Source organism: Macrobrachium rosenbergii, chromosome 3, assembly GCF_040412425.1.
Source record: "Macrobrachium rosenbergii isolate ZJJX-2024 chromosome 3, ASM4041242v1, whole genome shotgun sequence".
In the NCBI taxonomy this organism is placed as follows: domain Eukaryota; kingdom Metazoa; phylum Arthropoda; class Malacostraca; order Decapoda; family Palaemonidae; genus Macrobrachium; species Macrobrachium rosenbergii.
The window spans coordinates 63335121-63352418 of NC_089743.1; the positions used below are offsets into that span (position 1 = coordinate 63335121).

Here is a 17298-nt window from a genome sequence, read left to right on the forward strand (position 1 = left end):
CTGAAGACAAGTGACTTCATATTTCCAGGCTCCGCTCACATTCCTTCCAACACATTCACGACAGATGCTTTGAACTAGTTACCAAATCTCATCTAGAATGAAAGAAAAACATTCCTATATTATAAGGGAGGATGCCAAAATAGAGTGAACTTGTATGAAAAGGGAAAGAAAACATAAACCAATTGAAACGACACGTTGAACATCCATAACTAGACTGTTAAGGATTACTCCAATCACTTATTTTGAGGAATATAGATTCGCCATGGTCAGTTATAAAAATGCATTTTTAAATCAATCTCAGGGAGCTGTTGCATTACGTTTGTCAGTAATGTCATATGCATTGCCCGGGGATATCTACGGAAACGCGAAAAAAAAAAAAAAAAAAAGGACATCTTTGACAGGCTAAATACTGTAGTCTCAGTTTTACATGCTAGTAAACTGTCACCAAGAGCTACCTAACTTGCCCATCATATTCCAAATGCAACATTCGTGATTGTTTAATAATAACTATTTATCTTTTTGCCTATCAAAAAAAACAACACAAAGATGATAATTTATAGTCCAGAAATTCACGACTAACATTTCATCACAGTACCTTGACTTCCGTAAGCTAAACGAGTGCGTTATAATTCTTTAAATCAACAATCCTAACCAAATAGTTCAACTTCTTTGTGAGTTTAATCAAACATTTATTCAAACAAATTTCAGTTCTTATAGTATAATATAAAATTTTTAGTTACTTTATGAAATAGCAACTCTTAATTGAGTTACGAGTCCTTAAAAACTATAAGAAATAATTCACAAATCAGCGTTATTCTATAGCCATTAAATAAATAACGAAAAAAAAAACCTTCCTCTGGATTCCTACGAGCCGCCTCCAGCTCCCAATTTTCGCATTAGGAGTAACGATAACACGTTACGACATGTTCATGATAAAAGCGCATCCCAGCTATAAACAGTTATAGGCTTTTGGGAGTTATGTCAGCAATTTACTTCAAAAGGTGCACTGATACAGGCGATCTCTTTATGCTCTGCAGTCGGGGTGAATTCTTTTCTCTTCCGTTAACGCAGTATTGAGAGTCAAAAATCAGATTCGAAAACACTGACTGCGTTTGCATTTTATGACTGTCATTCATAAACGGATTTACTAAAAATATATTATGTGTATTTTTACCATAAGAAAATGTCTATTATTTTTCTAATAATACCACGTCTGCAAAAGACATTACAGCTGAAGTTAATATGTTAATAATATCAAAGATGACAACATTAAAGTGGTAATAAAATTCAAAATTCCATTCCATAATACATCAGAAATCAAAGAAACGGTGTATTTAATTTTTCTTTGAACATGTACAACATGGTCGAATAGTTCACACCTTCTGGAATACCCTCCCTTATTACGGGTTCTTACAACAAATTTGAAGGCTTCTTACTCTGGGAGCTGTTGTTTAAAGGAATGCAAAAAACAACTGAGGAGTCAAATTATTGCAGAACTTAATATTAATATTTGCGTTGTGATCATTCTTTAGCGCTACGCCAAGAGCTCTTTCCGAAACTAAGTTTGTATCCTAAAATTTAGGCTGGTTAACACCTAACAGTAATTTATCGCGCTATTATGACATTTAAAGTTGCTATTATAACGTTTATTGAGTCTATAGGAATATAATCAATGCATTATTTTTTTACTAACATGAATATTAAAATATCGTAAAGTAAGTATTGCTCCACGTACATGTATATTTTTTTTATTCACGGCAACATTTCTTACTGTTTGTCTGGTTAAGTATGGTGTACTATAAACGAGTTTTTCAAGACCTGGAGGAAGCGAGAATCAAGTTGCTTATCCGGGCTTGGAAACCTTAAAACGTTTATAAATTCAAAAGTTTGCTAACGTTTGCTCGTCATTGCTTCTACAATGTAGAGATTGCGAGGGTTTGATTTCACCTAAGGGAGTCCTGATCAGTGTCAGGACATTTGAACTTTCAGAGTACAGTACTTCAAACAGAGGTAAGAATCATACTCGTCAAAAACGTATCTTTATCTTGGATATTCAACCCGTTTTGATGTCTTTATCTTGAATATTCAAACCGTTTTGATGAGTATGATTCTTACCTCTGTTTGAAGTACTGTGAAAGTTCAAATGTCCTGACACTGATCAGGACTCCCTTAGGTGAAATTAAACCTTCACAATCTCTACATTGTAGAAACAAGGACGAGCAAACGTCAGCAGACTTTTGAATTTGTAAATATATTGTTAAGATTTACAAGCCCGGATAAATATAGAGGGTTGGAGTCACAAAAAGTCATCCGTTCCTAAAGCACCTGGCAAAACAAATTATGAAATTAGCCGTAGATAAAGGCTCATCAAAAACACCAACCCAGAATAGAGATCAAGCTGCGAAGACGAAGACTCATATTGGTAATTTGCCTATCGTCAGCATAGTTGACTAAAAGATTCTCTTTTTATAGACTGACATATCATTCATATAGAATGGAATGGAATGGAACACAGAGTTTAGGCCAAAGGCCAAGTACTGGGACCTATGAGGTCAATCAGCGCTGGAAAAGAAATTGAGAGTAGGTAGGGTTGAACTGTGTAACAGGAGAACCTCGCAGTTGCACTATGAAATAATTGTTGGGAGAGGGTGGTTAGCAAGATGGAAGCAAGATAATATGAAAGGAGGTACAGTAAAAGGAATGAAAGGGATTGCAGCTAGGGGCCAAAGGTACGCGGCAAAGAACCTTTAGTAATGCCTACAGTGCACCCCCCTTTACGGGGTTGATATAAATAAAATAGGACCTAATATAGGTCCCTTATCTACACCTTAGGATATCTTTAGAGTCAAGGGTATTGTGGTATTTATTCTAACAAAACAAATTCTTTCTACCTGAAGGCCATTTCTAAAACATCATCATTTACAGAGCACGACATCATAGATCAAGCTGTCAAATGCTGACAGCAGGACCATATCAAGTCCCAATAACACATTTCCGTCATAGGAACGATTATTACTGCGGCGTTTGAAGCGTGAGGAGCTGGTATCACCTATTTTTTATTATTAACCATACTGAGGCTAACATTCAGTGTAAATTATCGCCCTTCTGTCTTTGACAATCATTCAGAACTCCGTAACGGTTTAGGAATAAATCAGGATGTTACTCTTTTACATGGCGATATATTCTTAATATAAACTTGATCAAACGATATATTTCTTAATATACATTTTATCGAAGTTATTAAAAAATCTGAAACATTACTCGAATTTTGTTTCATAATGTTTGGACTTTTAATCGAGATCTTTCAGATTTGGAAGGAGTTCACACACAAATATAATAAAGCATTCTTTTATCTCCAAAACTTGCATATAACACCCTAAAGGCCCCACGTTGTCTAGGACTTGGCAGGTTGCTCAGTTCCCTACGACAAAAAAGTAAGACCTCCGAAATGAGGACAGCTGTCCTAAAAACATCATACAAATTCGGATGAGGAGAAAACGAGCAACATTATTAACAAAGTCTTAAACTAAAACTCAAGAGAAACTTGAAGCAGAAGGAGAGGACAGATTACCATCTATAATAATAAAATCCGAGTGGATCTTGTTTGTCCGCACCGGGTGGGGGCGGGGTAGGTAGGGGATCGGGAGGGTAGGGGAGACATGACACATCCACCCTCCTCCTGCAAATCTGTTTGTCCGCCCCGGGTGGGGGCGGGGTAAGTAGGGGATAGGGAAGGTAGGGGACACATGAAACATCCACCCTCCACCTGAAAACCTGCTTGTCCACCATGGGTGGGAGCGGGGTAGAGGGGATGATCCCCAAGATAAGGTAATCGTACTTCATTCAGGCTATGATCACCAAGCAGAAGGATTTCCTCCTATGTTCACGGATATAGAAATTTCCAGTATAGAAAAGCGGGCACCTAACATGTGAACTGTAACATATGCTGTTATGTGCATATTTGTGTCAAGTTAGACCGGTGATTTTTTCACCTGAATCTTTAATCTGACTGTCTTGCATACTGCACAACAGCTATCCATATAAACAACATGCATGCTTATCTTAACATCAGGCATTATTAGCTTGTCCTTCTTAACTGATATTTGTTTCTCCTAGCTGAGGCCAGTGCTCTTGCAATTTCATTTTGGTCTATTTGTTGAAGAGAATTCCCCATACCAGGTTTTGTACAGAGGATTATTTTCAAACTCCTTAAAAAGCCTCCCAAATATCCCTAAAGAATGCTACTTACAACATAACGATGTTACTTTTCACCTTGTCAAAACAGAAGCATTAAATGTTACTAATCCAGATTTACGACTGACGTTAAGTGCGCATGCGTTAAAGTTAGAAAGATGGAACAACAGGGGTTCCGACGCGTTCTTGGACTGCAAAGGACTTCGTAAACGACGTATTAAAACATTTTTAATAATGCAAACACTGTAAATGGAGGCGAAGGTACTGCATCAAATATCACCAAAAATCTGGAAACACAAAGGGAGTCGAGATACATTTTGCAAGAGTACAGGACAAACAAACAGAGAGAGAGAGAGAGAGAGAGAGAGAGAGAGAGAGAGAGAACAATCCTCGGTTAAAGGGAAATTATGTTTCACGCTAGCGCTAACTCAACTCGCATATCTCAACTATCATATATCATCTAATTAAATCTTGACAGAACACGACACAAAATGCTGGTAAATTCAGAATTTAGCGTAAATGCTGTGAGTTAATAAAGAGCCTAAAGTGACCATGAAAACACCAGGTTGATTTCCCCGGTGGGTTTTTGCTCCTTTACTGATCCTTATTTTTGCTTCTGACAAATGAAGATTGAAAAAAATCATCACACACTCCTTAATGATGAAGGCAGATGTATATAATATTTATGGTTAACTTTAAGATCCTTACCAAAACAACTAAGAGAGAGAGAGAGAGAGAGAGAGAGAGAGAGAGAGAGAGAGAGGATAAAACTTGTGACATCTTCGTAATAATACCTTACATGATCAAGACGCTCCGGTGGAATGACGGGGTCTCCAATAAAACGCATATTTTACTGTAATACAAACGGTCTAGACATGCGACGACCTATAAAGGGGATGGAACGATCCCCGCTGGATGCCACACAATAGGTCACAATTGTGGACTATTTTTTTATTATGTTAACAGTCCAGAAAGATGGCAAAATGATCACTTTTGACAAGAGACACGCCGCATTAACCAGCAGAACGCGAAACAGCGCACATACACACGCGCACACACATACTATTATGAATATTTATGACTCCATACCGGAATATTTTCACGCATGCAAAATTAAAACGGCCATCTTTTTATGAGTTTTAACTCGCAAGTATTTTGATGCTGACATATACACCTTTTCCACATACATTTACTCGGACGGACGGACGGCTTTGAAACTTTATATACTTATAGTCTCCATCTAACTTCTCTTTCGTATGGTTTATACTTTTCCTTGAGGTTATTTCCCACTAAAATTACATTAACTTAGTTGCTCATTCGGGAGCCTAGCCGTCCATTTACAACTATTTTGTATATCATTCAAAAAAGCCAGCTAATAATGTTAATGGTTCTCATTATTTCACAATACTATGACAAATATATATGACATCACTCATCAGGCAAAATTCCTTAAACGTGGCATAGTGACTTGACATAATTTTAGTCACACACACAAACTAAGATATATGTATGTATATGTAATGTGTGTGTGTGTGTGTGTGTGTGTGTATATATATATATATATATATATATATATATATATATATATATATATATATATATATATATATATATGTATATATATATAAATGTGTATACACACACACACACACACACACACACACACATATATATATATATATATATATATATATATATATATATATATATATATATATATATATATATATATATATATATATATATATATATATATATATATGCACATTTTTCAAGGAGGCACAATATCCTAAAAACGTATTAGGATACACAGAAACCCAAACACAGCAATGCGTGGGCAAAGGAATATTTCTAATACGCAGCCAGGCGCAATATTTAACAATTTTTCTCTCCCGTAAAGTAATTCCCAGGTGCCCGTAAATTATATAATGATTCTCTGCCTGATGCAAATGGCGATAAAGATTTTCAATTAGAATTACACGCAAATTTCCGGCCCTCCAATATTTTTCACAGGTTGTAGAATAGATTATATGCAAATCCTTCAAAAGCACAGTGCAGTGATTTGGTGGCAATTGATACGAGGTATGAGTTATTTAAACTAATTCTACTGGTGTGTACGGCTTCGATAACCATAGGATTCTTATAAATGAACGTCACAAATTATGTAACGGAGGCTGTGTATATTATCTTCATTTGCTACTTGACCTGACACGGTCAATTGGTGTTTGTGAACCTACAGCTCAACTATCTTGCGTTTCAAGGAATTAGTTCTTTATAACATTCTTCGATGAACCTTCACAAGTTGTAAAATTGCGCTTTACAAATAGTTGGTACAGCATATAGATAAGACAAGGTTTAGTGGCGCTATCACACCTTCTAATGCGAAATTATACGGCTTCTAGTCTCGATAACTAAAGAAAACCACGACTTTATTGACAAGCAAACTTACTAACAGATTTCAAATTAATGGCAGACTGTACGTAACGAACCTACTTAAACCGCTTGTTTTTCAGCATTTAAAAGTATATCTGAAGCTGCTAGATACTGGGTAAGGTCTTATTCCTTAGGATTCCTGTAACTAAAAATATTCTGGTTGCAATGACACCTACTTCAGATTTCTTTGTAAAGTTGTTAGGACACCAATCTCATCTGTGGATGTCACGAGCAACTTGGAATATCTTATAACATAATAGCAAAAATGAAGGTTTTTCAAAACAATAGTAATTATTACTTATAATAAACTCTGGCGATAATTTGTTCGGTCATTTTACAGAACCTATGCTTTTTCTCTTAACACCTGTGCGTGATATTTGCTTTGCAGTGTCAGAATACATACATTTGTGGAAGTGACAGAACATGGAACATCGGCCAGCACCAGAGAAAGTACTTTCTTTTTGTACTGAGCCATATTCTATTTTCGAACATTTAAGCATTATTGATTACTATAACAAATACCTCAAAATAATCCTAACAAAAAAAGCTTTCACGCTCCATAATTACCTAACGTAAAGCAAGTGTAAACGAGCATATTTTATGCCTGTCAGGACCTAATGTAAATTACAAGTGCAACAGGCATTAAAAAGGCATTTTATTTTAAATATATGAACTCACCATTCATCCATTTTCCCAGTGATAGTGCATGAGCCTGGTAGTTGGGAATATGAATTAATCAGTCATGCACGGTCTGTGTGTGTGTGTGTGTGTACGTTAAATTAAGCGCAGCCGTTCTACTTTAATATAAACAATGAGGCAAAGCGAAGTCGGGGTCTTTTTCGTTAACATCTAAATCAATACGCAAATAAAGATATGACGACTTGGATTAAGTTTCCATCTTATGTGCTAACATCGCAAGGGAAGATCCAGCTGAGGAAAATACACCAAGGAAACGCACGTATATATGCACAGAAACACACACACACACACACACACACACATATATATATATATATATATATATATATATATATATATATATATATATATATATATATATATATATCTCACATCCCACATTTTTTATTTTTACTAACAAACATTAAATTGAAAATGTCGTTTGATATCCAATTCACTCTACTACGGGAATATTACCCAAGGGGAATTATAATTAATAAACGATTCAGTAGAAGTACAGCGAACTGAATGTTAAGCACATATGTATATGTGTATATATGTGTGTATATGAATTTCACTTGGGTGAACAATTTCGATATTAAATTATATTTGTGGCTTAATATTTAGCACAAATATAATTTATTTGCTTGGTCATTTTAGCATCGTTATGCATTTTGCAAAAGGTATTTCTGTAAGACATTAATCATCGAAACTTCAATCAAGGTTCATCTTGGGCAACCGAGCTTGAACAAGAAAAGTAAGATATGCGTAATTTTGGATCAGATGTAGTTTACAGTGAACCAAAGTTTGACATTTATAACAGCCTTATTAAAAGAGCTTTTATTAAAAGTCCATATTCATTTAAATGAAACATCTCTAGCTATTTCTTTTTATGTGTTGGCCTTCAAGTTTACTGTTATACATACATACATTTTATATATATATATATATATATATATATATATATATATATATATATATATATATATATATATATATATATATATATATATATATATATATATATATATATATATATATATATATATATATATATATATATATATATATATATATTGTATATATATAGAGTAAATCTAAGTCTATTCCTTTCATAAGTATACGATTACGAGCAGCAAACTGGGAAATTATTCACTGAGTATCCCTTGTCTCCAAGGGTTGAAGGACGATAAATAAAACAAAAAAAAATTGCATGAGATGATGCATTTCCCTAAGTATGAACTTTCAATAAAAGTCCTTTTTATTACGCAGTTATTCGTGGAATTCAGGCGCACTTTAAACTATATCTATGCCAAACCTGCACATACCCTACTTTCACTATTTAAGTTCCGTTGCCAAAGATTAATTACGTTTGATATTTGGATGATTATTATCTTGAATAAGCACCTTTTGAAAAACGCATAACAACTTTAAGGTGTCCAGCACATAAAGTTGTAAAAAATAATGTACATCTGAACTGGTAAGTGTACAAAAGACAGATATGATGATCATTTTTCTGTGGACACGGAATGTATGAAGTAGATAGAAATGAGCATAAATTTAGAGTGATGACAGTGTGCACGAAATCAAAAGGGCATTCATATAACATCTCAACACCATTCCCTTTAAAAGGTGACAGGCCTCATAAGGGCAATGCACTTGGTAGGTCGAGTCCACGGGTGCACATTAGAACTCTTATTCCTTTAGTAACATAATACTAGTTTAATGCAAATCAGCCAACCAATTTAGATATTGGCTTCTGCATATGATCACTGGTCCGTGGGTAACACTTCCACACTTGGAACGTAAAATTGAAATAAAATAACAAATATATAATCGAACAACTCCCCTGCCAGTCATCGGTTGAATGCTAACGTTAAAATAATCACTACACACGTAATACGTGATTCGGAAACATTATTAGCTCATGAAAATACCATGACGTGATTGCAGGCAACGGCAGTGTTTAACCAACAGTGGATCCTCAAACGCAGAGGAACAGAGAGTATTAAAAAAAAATGGTATTTTTACATGTGTATTCTGTTTACTGGTCTCATATATCATTAGGATATCGAATTCCCACTGGTGTGTCAAATTGACTCTAACGCATATTTTAATAGATTTCGAAAACTCTAAATCGACTCTTGTATGTCAAGCAAACTTATAAGAATGTGGAATTTCAACTGCTCAACAGTGGCTACGTATACAGCTTACAGCTTAAGAATTTCTCTCACTTATTTGTATTCACAAATATTAAGCCACATACATCCTTTCATATCGAACTCACTGTACCCTAAGAATAACTTTCACCTAGAGGGAATTAGAACTGGTAAGTGCTTCTGCCCCGGCCAGAATTCGAACCTGGCTATTTAATGCAGAAACAACGATTCACTTTCATACTCATCAACTGCGTCCATGTTTTGTTTCATATAATTTGTTATCAAAATACTCTATAAATATAATATTCTCAAGCCTTGCAGTCAACATACTTAACAAAACAAATTCCATTTTTTTTAATTTCAAAACATCAGTAATATCGAGGAACCTGGTACCAATTCTGATTTGGCAATATGAATCCTCAGACATCAAAATGTAGCTTTGGAAAAGCACTTTTGGACAGTAACTCGTTGATACATAACAACCAAGGTGGACATTGGCTTTAGTCATTTTGAAACCTCAAACTTTAAAATATGGCTTAGGAACAGGTAAATCTGTATGTCTCACCAAAATCAAGAAAAGTAACTACACTCCGGAGAGGGAACCATTCTCTAAAATTTGCTCTGGTCCAGTTGCACTTAAAATTTCAAATATTTACGTGTTAAAATGCTAGACCCAATATTATTACTATATATCAAAAGGACTCTAATTATTAAGCACTTGAAGCAATGATTATCTTCATTATCCTATTCTATAATAACGTAAGGAGAACTGAAACAAAATAAAAAAAAGATTATTTTTTCACAATGGACTTCTCCAAAGTAATAAAATCTTACATTGTTTATTGCGAAAGGCTCTTAAAAATATAGAAAAATGTTTGGAAATCTCTCTCTCTCTCTCTCTCTCTCTCTCTCTCTCTCTCTCTCTCTCTCTCTCTCTCTCTCTCTCTCTCTCTCTCTCATAAGGCCAAAGTTCGGAAAACTAAAGTAATCTGTCCTCCTTACCTCATTGCTCATTCATTTCAATCGTTCTCTTCCTTTTATTAAACTTTCCTGCACTCCTTCTCGCTTTCTTGACACATTTCCGGAAGAAAATGAATGGGAATTCGAAGTCTGACTATATAAAACATCAGTGTTATAGATAGTTCCTCTGGGAAAATTTGACTTCTTGTCCGATTCTGCAACAAAAGAAACAGGTGAAATAGAAAAACATGATTTTTTTTCTTTTTTTGAGAAACATCAGAAAAGTTCATTCAAAATTCGTTGATAAGAGCTCAAGTTTTAATTATTTTCCACATTTCATTCCCAAATATTATTATTTATACCATCCTCATCACAGACGGGAAATATTAACGGTGTAGTACTGCATATGAATTTCTTTGATTACTGGAGTGTTTAAACCACAGACCATAACTGTGAAAGACCTTTATGTCATTTTATCATCTTTATAATTTCTATCTAAAGTTACCTAGAGAGTTATCATAAATGATTAAAAATTACACAATGGAACTTAAAATACAAGATAAAATACGATAATAATTTTCGTAAGGTATATATCATTTGACTCATTCCTTGGCCATGCAGGAAAGAAAAAAAAAAAAAAATAAAAAAAACTCAATCTCAGTTTCTCAGTTCATAAGACGTCTTCACGACGCTCCCAAAAATAGAAACGCCAGTTGGAGAAAGGAAAGGAGAGGAAAGAAAGGCGAAAAGAAATAAGCCATGAATAAGAAATTGGGAGCTATCAAATATCTCGACAGAGCACAAAATGCTTTTCCCTTTCTTCGACAGTATAGGAAAACAATTAAAAGAAAAATAAAAAAAAGCCCGTGCCTCGAAAAAGCCTCCACGAGGGCCCTGGAAAAAGCTTTTCAGTTGTTATTATGTACTTTATGGTACCGCAGTCATAAACAAGTGACGTCACCTTGACGTTCCGAGAAAAACAGAGAGAGAGAGAGAGAGAGAGAGAGAGAGAGAGAGAGAGAGAGAGAGAGAGAGAGAGAGAGAGGTGCTTTTTATTCTGGAATGTTTCTATCAGGAGAAAGTATCCTGAGTAAATGTGGTTCAATAAACACTACTTACGTGGAAGGTTAGACTGGTTTTGTTATATTTATATATTCACTAATAACCCAAACTCAATCTGAGTTAAATTAGACAAAAAACCAACTACGAACGTTGCAAATACACACACACAGACATATATATATATATATATATATATATATATATATATATATATATATATATATATATATATATATATATATATATATATATATATATATATATACACATTATATACATGTATATATATATATATATATATATATATATATATATATGTATAATACATACATTATATACATGTATGGTATATACATATATATACAAGTATATATATAGATATACACACACACATATACATATATACATACACACACACACACACACACACACACACACATATATACACACACACATATATACATATATATATATATATATATATATATATATATATAATAATGTGTGTGCGTGTGGATTATGTACTGAATGTAACATCTAAATACCATACTTCGTTCTTCATGTCAGACTTGTCAAGCATTTTAAGTAACCGGTAACAAAATGTTCTTTGGTTCTTTGCTTACCTCTGCAAAACTCAAAAAAAACACTGAAACTTACAATGATTTTAACGAAGTTAAACGAAAATAACTGCAAAGTCCCCAAGTAGATCCAAATTACGTGAAGCGTACACGTGGAAACCAGAGTTACAGCAAATTAGGAAATCTATAAAAATTACATTTGTAACAGAACCGACATCATATGACCCGGTAATCGTCTCAGGTGGTGTTCTGAAAGCAAGCACATAAAAATAAAGGGGGAGAACAGACACCCACTAGATACCAACATCATTTGAAGAATTAATGATTGGAAAAGTTATAAGTAAATGAGGTAGTCAAAACTGTTTAATAGTAAAGATAAGATGCCATGGATGAAAAGTTTAACACCAATGTCTAAATTCATGAATATCTAAAGGCCAGAAAGTTCCAAAATCCTGAGAGTATTATTAGCTATGAAAAATTGAAAGATAAGAGACCAAATATTCCAAAATTTTCACTATCAGTAACGACAGCTGCTGTTATGATGACTGAGAAACAAGTGTAGCTACGTCCTCTACCTTCCATAAGAAGCATAGAACGATTTTTTTAAATAAGATCACATTGTCTTAGCAATTCCCACCTCAAATTCAATAACAAACTCACGAAGCAAAAAATGCCATCATACCCCAGATACACCTTAAACAGTATTGTGGATTGGATCATGAAACGTTTGGATAAAAACGGTGTGAATAAATGTCTGAAAAACTGGCACAATTTCAACTGACTAACCACATGGTTTTCCCTCATATTTCGAATATTACGACAGTACATTACCAATTGGTTTAGAGACGCGGACACATCATATTTTACAAAATTTAAGGAGTGTTTCGTCTAGTGACAAGAAAATATCGCTAAAAACAAATGAAATTACTATTCAAATCGTGTTTGTGGACTCGTGTACTGAACGACGGGCACTGATACACAGGCAGCAAAATAAAGCAAAGGTTTTGTTTTCTTTTTAAAGGTCAAACTGTCCGAATATATTAATAGTGCTAACAGGAATGACATCGCTACAAGATGCTGAAAGGATACAAAACACTTAAATGAGAAACAGACGAAGTAAAAATTAAATTCAAGGATAATCATATATTTTGTTTCACTGGTCGAGTTCAAATGATAGTGATATGAACGACAAGAACCATAACCGAAATCAGTATTTACATTTATGCCCATTCCATTATTTATTCACCAACAAAATACTCCAAATGACGTTCCATTGAACATCCGTCAATTCGTACCTCAGCATCAGAAGGAAACAGAAGAAGTGTATGATACACTTTCCTGGAGACCTGACCTCAGGAAAGAATCCTCCACGGTCTCGCACCTACGAGCGACGGAATGACTCCGGGTACAAATCTGGTCCCCTGATGACGGCATTTGGGATCATATCTCCTCCCTCTGCTTTTTTCCCCCTCTTCTATGGAGCCAATGAAAGGGAGGGGGGAAGGAGACTGCGACAGAATGCTCTCTCAATATAGAGCAACTAATTTATTGCACGGAATACGACCGTGGCACTCTCCTGACATCATATTTTGCTGACCGTTACTGGGTCAGCTGCCATAAAAGAGAAAAAGGAGAAAAAAAAATCACAGTCAGAGGTGATACCACTTTGTACGGTTTTATTTGTTGTTCGACGAAATTCACATTGTGGAGGATGTCTCTCTTTTTTTTTTTATTTTGATAAATGATGTTTAACGTTTAATACACGGAAGGTTTTGTACTAGTACAGTCCACGGAATGATATAAATTGTGTACGTGCACACTCATACACTATGTATGTATGTATGTATGTATACACAAACACAAATATATATAAATTTATATAAATATATATCTCTACTTACATATTAACATTAAATTCATCCCTCCAATGATAAATCAAAGATAAGCTTCCTGTGCATAAAACTTGCAACAACATAAGCTACACAAAACACACACATTATTTACTATGTTCTCCAGACTGGGAGTGGCTTGAGCTTATCTACATATGTATCTATACATGTATGTATGCATGTATGTACGTGTTATATGCATGTATGCATGTATATATGTATGTAATGTATGCACATAAAGGCTTCATCGTTTATCTAATATTTACAAGACGATCATTCCAATGACTTTTATTATTTCCTTTTAAGGAGTATGTCTTCCTTGAAAAAAAAGCATCTACCCTTAAAGCAACAAGCACTGCTCTAAACAACCTATGCATGGAGATGAAAAACGAGAAGAACCTATTCCAAGGGACATAGAAGCTGGATCTTACAGAAAAGAATAGCAGTATTGTAACTGACCTCATATTCATAACTGTATGTCTTTTCAAATACCATCCTGAATTTATTGTAAATACTGCTTCATTACACCTTCCAAACTATTATTTTGGTTAACAAAGCGACCAGATAATATTTGTCATAACATTTCTGGTTTCCATTTTTGCTTTCTATGGGCATTATATATTTTCATTCCATTTTCTCCTTATATATTCATCTCTCTCTCTCTCTCCCTCTCCACACACACACACACACACACACACACACACACACATATATATATATATATATATATATATATATATATATATATATATATATATATATATATATATATATATATACAGGGTGTCTCAATAAAATGTATATACACACTTCAACAACAAATAACTCAATTTTTTTTCTTTTCCAGATCTTACCCATAAGAATAGATAATGAGGTCAAGACTTAGCTTTGAACAAAGGAAATTCATCTTAAAATGCTATTGGAAGTGTGGAAACAGATGAAGTCCAAAGACAGTACAATACAGTTTCAGTCAGATCCACCTACAAGCATGACTATCTCGTGAATCATTATTAAGTTTCAATCTGATGGACTGTGCAGAATGTACACAAGAATCGTCCCGGCTCTTGAAATGGAAAAGTTACATCCTTACACTGATCCGTGCTATCAATGACAATGATCCAGACGGAAGAATAGAGTACTGCACCTCAAAATGCGATGGACAGATGCTCTTAAACCCCCACGTCTCGGCTTGCTTGCCACAAAGATTTTCTTGGACCTTTCTGTAAACTTTTCAGTACCCTTTCTTGCTTTCTGGGGCTGGTTGATGTTCATGGTCTTCCAAGTATATATATATATATATATATATATATATATATATATATATATATATATATATATATATATATATATATATATATATAGATACACTTATGCGACGACGAGGGAGTCACTATAGTTGTCAACATAATTAAGACAAGTGCCATGGATAGGATAGAAGTGAGATGAGTATATCAGGAGAAAATTAACGAACTGTGAGCTAGAGAGAAGACATGCAAAAGAAATTAGCAAATTTCCATAATGGGTCATAGGTACAGCAGGGAGCCTTTGTGGATGCAGGGGAGTGCAAAGAGGTAATAAAATTGTTATGTTTTAAGAAGAGGAAATAAATATTTAAGGTAATAAGAAAGCAGTTATTCACAGTGTAGTTACACGATAGGAATATGCACAGGTATACTAGAAAAGGCTAGGATAGACAAGACGAAATTGAAGGGGGGGGGGAGGGATGGACTTGAATAAAAACAGAGGGGAGAATGAGAAAAACTAAAGAGAGAATAAAAGGTTATTCTACAGTGAAGTAAATGAAAAGAAAAAGGTTCGTGCACAAACATGTTTGTCTACAGTGAATGCAGTCAGGGGTCGATGGAGTGAGTATCTTCAAGATTTGTTGAATGTGAAGAATAATGAAGAGACAACATTGGATGATACAATGAAGATTGTGAAAGTGCAGCTGAATGGTTGCAGAAAGTAATAATAGAAAGTGATGTGATTATATAAGTATGATGCTGTGCTGTGGAGTATACAGTATTTCTGGATAACAAAAATGTTGCAAAGAACTGGGAGATAGGAGTAATTTCTGTTGTATACAGGTAACAGTGATAGACAAATGTAACTACAACAATGTTTTCCATCTGTATTTATTAATGTTAAAGGAAAAGCCTGAATGTCATAAATAATATATTGTCACGAAGTGTACCAAGTACCTGATTATAACACATCTAGCCACAAAATCCAAAAATTTACCTCACTTCAGCCAGATACCTGAACTCTCATAACAATAAAATTACGACTGAGCACTCTAAAGGTAACAGTGATCCCTTAAGACTTACTCAACACCTGAAAAAATCAAACTAAGTTTATCAAGATCTGTGTGAGGTATTACCAATTAAACAAGCAATATACTAGAGAAAAAGGGCATCACTCCATCAAACAACTATAATTGTTTCCCTGGTCTTAATTCATTTCAGCAAAACTAAAGGGAACAAAACCTGTTTATCACTTTGCCTTATGAACACACAATTAATCCTATTCACTGGTGATCAACAAATAAAACACTGTGTTTAAAAATTTTAAATATAGAAAATTTATTTTTAACCTCAAAACCTATAATTAGAATTCACAATCTGAAAAATTTTCCATTCCTTGAAAACAAAACAAGATTTAATTAATTCTTAAACAAAATCAATCCATAAAATTTGAATTTATGAAGAAATTACATTAACCAAGCAAAATTTAAACTATCAAGAATTACTCAAGATTTAAAAAGGAAATCTTAATAAATGAAAATCAAATCCAATATGCAATATTAAAGTATCAAAATGTGTAAAGTGCTAAGTGAATAAATGATAAATCACCAACATAAAAATTGGGCAACGTTAAAAAATTAAAACACAAGAACACACAAAATTGCACAAAAGATTTATCAACACAAGAACACACAAAAAAGTGCACAAAAGATTTATCAACAATAATTTCACTAAGGCAAAATCTCCCTAATACACCTATTAGACCATGGTAATAATAAGTAAAAATCCACTTTACCTTCACACACTTGCAACACTTGTGTAAGACCCCTTGCTGCAGCACAAAACACACTTTTTATATGGCACCTACAAGACTAAACAGTTTCACCAAACTCAGATCTTAAAAGTTATATATTACCAGTGACCACAAACATATTACATTAAAATTAGGGTAACAAAGAGAGAGAGAACCTGACCAACTCAAATGGTTTCTCACAGGCTAATGCAGAGCCTCCCAAATTCTACTATGAGAAGAAACCTATGTTGCCACTAAGGCATTTTGGGAACGTGACACTAAACATGACTCAATCTGTCGGGAAACGGG

General features: G+C 34.2%; 1 long non-coding RNA gene across 2 annotated transcripts in view; it reads right to left on the reverse strand.

The window, feature by feature from the left end:
* The window catches only part of LOC136856531 (uncharacterized), a 616643-nt gene continuing 599345 nt past the window's right edge, over positions 1 to 17298 (reverse strand). For both annotated transcript variants that reach the window (XR_010858386.1, XR_010858387.1), the window contains 2 exons: positions 10467 to 10639; positions 1 to 92 (listed from right to left, as the gene is read on the reverse strand). This is a non-coding gene — a long non-coding RNA (uncharacterized lncRNA). The remainder of the gene's footprint in view (positions 93 to 10466; positions 10640 to 17298) is intronic.